The sequence below is a fragment of the Colobus angolensis genome, unplaced genomic scaffold (genome assembly GCF_000951035.1).
Source record: "Colobus angolensis palliatus isolate OR3802 unplaced genomic scaffold, Cang.pa_1.0 Scaffold41, whole genome shotgun sequence".
NCBI lineage: Eukaryota > Metazoa > Chordata > Mammalia > Primates > Cercopithecidae > Colobus > Colobus angolensis.
This window is the reverse complement of record NW_012117488.1, coordinates 14,729,825-14,733,604: the sequence shown is the minus strand read 5'-3', so window position 1 is coordinate 14,733,604 and position 3,780 is coordinate 14,729,825. Positions and strand designations below refer to the sequence as shown.

General features: G+C 45.8%; 1 pseudogene; it reads left to right on the top strand.

Moving 5' to 3' along the window:
* LOC105521840 overlaps positions 1–486 on the top strand; it is a 2,051-nt pseudogene extending 1,565 nt beyond the window's left edge.
* The last annotated feature ends 3,294 nt before the right edge of the window (positions 487–3,780 follow it).

Sequence of the window (3,780 nt, the reverse complement as noted above, 5' to 3'; positions counted from 1 at the left end):
GTGGTCCAGGCTGGAGTGCAATGGCACGATCTCGGCTCACTGCAACCTCTGCCTCCCCAGTTCAAGTGATTCTCCTGCCTCAGCCTCCCGAGTAGCTGGGATTACAGGAGTGTGCCAGCACGCCTGGCTAATTTTTGTATTTTTAGTAGAGACGGGGTTTCTTGACGTCAGTCAGGCTGGTCTCAAACTCCCCACCTCAGGTGATCTGCCTGCCTTGGCCTCCCAAAGTGTTGGGATTACAGCTGTGAGCCACCACGCCTGGCCTGCAGGGGCCTCTTTATCATCCATGGCAAGGATGTCCTTCCCCAGATCGCTGTTAATGATTGGCGGGTGGGACGCTTTGTGGATAAGGCCCTGCAGCTGGTCCAGGCCTTTCAGTACACAGATGAACACCCGGAAGTTTGTCCTGCCGGCGGGAAGCCTGGCAGTGATATGATCAAGCCCAGCGTGAATGACAGCAAGGAATACTTCTTCAAACACAACTAGGCTGGCTGATGGATCGTGAGCTTGTGCCCCTACACATGCCCTATGTTGACCCAGGAAAGGCCAGATCTGCCCCTCCAAACTCCACAGTCTGGGACCCTGAAAAGCTAGGCCAAGACCTTCTCATGCCTCCAACTGGGAGCTGGTGAATAGTGACACCCTCCCCCAAACCCATCCAGCTGCACACAGGCCTAGAGATGACCAATAAAGTATTAGGGACAGAAAATAAATAAAGAAATAATAAATAAATTCAGTAAGTACAGGATGTCCAGTTAAATCTGAATTTCAGAGAAACAGTGAATAATTTACAATGTAAGTACGTACAAATACTCCACGGGAGGCCTGAGCATGGTGACTCGCACCTGTAATCCCAGCACTTTGGGAGGCTGAGGCAGAAGGATTGTTTGAACCAAGGAGTTAGAGACCAGCCTGGGCAACATAGAAAGACCCTATCTCTGAAAAACTTTAGAAATTAGCCAGGCATGGTGTTGTGCACCTGTAATCCCAGCTACACGAGAAGCTGAGGCAGGAAGATTGCTTGAGCCCAGGAGGTCGAGGCTGCAGTGAGTTGGGATTATGCCACTACACTCCAACCTGGGCAACAGAGTAAGGCCTTGTCTCAAAAAACAAAGGCAAAAATAAATAAATAAATAAATAAATAACTCAATCAAACCAACAGAAAAACAGATATTGCGTGGGACATATTTATATACTAAAACAATAAATAATTTCAATGTATGTCCTAAAAATTGCATGGGACATACTTATACTAAAAAATTCTTCACTACCTGGAATTCTGATATAACTGGGTATCCTGCGTTTCCATTTGCCAAATCTGGCAACCCTATCCCAGGCAACAAAGAAAGCACCTCGGCCGGGTGCAGTGGCTCACGCATGTAATCCATCTCCAAAAAAAAAAAGCACCTCCTTCAGCATCACAGTTTGCATTGACACGCAATAAATATCCACATCAAGCAGGAAAAAAAAGCCACTGGGCTGCAGAGAAGAGCAGGGTTATTGGAATCAGCAGAAACATGGTAAATTAAGCTCCTCTTCCTGCCTCAAGCATTTTGAAGGTCATAGTGATGACAACTCTCTAGAAACTCAACCCAAACAGCTCCTCGTTGCTCCAGACCAAACCCGAGGAAGTCTCAGGAGTTTTCAACTTCTCTTATAATTACTACCCGAAGGCACCATATTGAATGTAGCTTGGGATGCCAACAGCATGGTTTGGGACGAGGCCCAGTGCAGTTTTTCCCAGAGCTATTATAGGGAAGTAGTCATGAAACAAGACGGATGTGCTATGGTTGAGAACTGCAGAGCTGACCCAAAATATTTCTAATGTGTGGAACTAGCTGGCAAGCGGAGAGCCTGAGAAAACAAAAAGAGCTGCTTGGCTGCTTTGAAATGCCCAGATCCTCGAAGTGTGGCTTTTCCTCCTTGCTATTAGCTGTGTTCCAACAGGCAGAGAGCCAAGGGAGGGATTCCAGTGGGGGCCATCTTGGCAGGCGCACAGTTTGGCCTTGACAGCTTCATTTGGAGGGCAAGAGAGGGTGAGAAGGAGGGAGGGCCCGGGGGAATCGGGAGGCCAGAGGACAAGCCCTTATCTCTGTGGGGTGCCTCAGAGGGTCACCAAAGACACTCACATGTCATTTGTTTCTTGCAAAGACTGCCTGAAACAGGTACTGTTTTCTCCATTTTACAGATGGGGAAAGTGATGTTTCCAAAGTTATCTAGTGGCTCAGAATTCAAACTCAACACTTTTGTTTTGTTAAGAGAGGGTGTCTCACTATGTTGCCCAGGCTGGACTCGAATTCTTGGCCTCAAGCAATCCTCCCTCCTCAGCCTCCCAAAGTGCTGGGATTACAGATGTGAGCCACTACTCCCAGCCTCAAATCTTTTTTATTTATGCTTTTTAATATTTATAATAAATATATGTATACTTTTTAATTTATTTTTTGCATAGGTAATACATTCACATAGTTCAAAATCCAAAGTGTAGTTGGGGATATAGTGGAAATCCTGTCTCCCTGGGCCCCAGCCTCCTGCCTCTTCTCTGCAGAAGCCTTTGATGTTTTTCATTTCTTATGTAACCTTCCAGATTTTTTTTTTTTTTTTTTGAGACAGAGTCTTTCTCTGTCACCCAGGCTGGAGTGCAGTGGCACAGTCTCAGCTCAACCTGCAACCTCTGCCTTTCAGGTTCAAGTGATTCTCCGGCCTCAGCCCCTCTAGAAGCTGGGATTACAGGTGCCTGTCATCACACCCAGCTAATTTTTTTGTATTTTTATTAGAGATGGGGTTTCTCCATGTTGGCCAGTTGGTCTTGAACTCCTGACCTCAGGTGATCTGCCCACCTTGGCCCCCCAAGTGCTGGGATTACAGGCGTGAGCCACCACACCCAGCCTATAGAGATTTTATAAATACATATTTTTCTGCTTTTCTTTTTTTAGACAGATGATATTTACTATACACACTACTCCGCTATTCTCACTTAAATCAAGCTCTTTCAGTCTTGATCTAGTGCTCCATCTTTTATTATTATTACTATTATTATTTTAGAGATGGGGTCTCACTGTGTTGCCCAAGCTGGAGTGCAGTGGCACAATCATAGCCCACTGTAACCTCGAATTCCTGGGCTCAAGTGATCCTTCTGCCTCAGCCTCCTGAGTAGAGTAGCTAGGATTACAGCATGTGCCACCATGCCAAGCTAATTTTCTTTAAAGACAAGGTCTTGCTATGTTGCCCAGAGCAGTCTCAAACTCCTGGGCTCTTGGCCTCTCAAAATGTTGGATTTTAGGATTATAGGCATGAGCCACTGCACCCGGACTGTTCTTTCTTACCAAAAAAAAAAAAAAAAGCATTTTCCCTTTAGAAAATATAGTGAATTTGATAAATACAAAAAAAGGTGGAAAGAATATTGTCTCTTGTCTTGCCCCTGAGAGCCACCGCTGTTAACCATTTGCTGTTTCACTCCAGGCTTTGTTCGTAAATGATTTTGTGTGGACTCTTTTTGCTATACTACAGTCACCTCTTGGGGCAGAACTAGGGACAGAAAGACAATGGGGCCAGGTGAGGTAGCTCACACCTGTAATCTCAGGAATTTTGGAGGCCAAGGCGAGAGAATCCCTTGAGTTCAGGAGTTCAAGACCAGGCTGGACAACATAGTGAAACCCTGTCTCTTTAAAAAAATTAAAAAATTAACTGGGCATGGTGGTGGACATCTGTAATTTTGGGGGGCTGAAGTGGGAGGATTGCTTGAGCCCAGGATGCCAAGGCTGCAGTGGGTCATGATGGTGT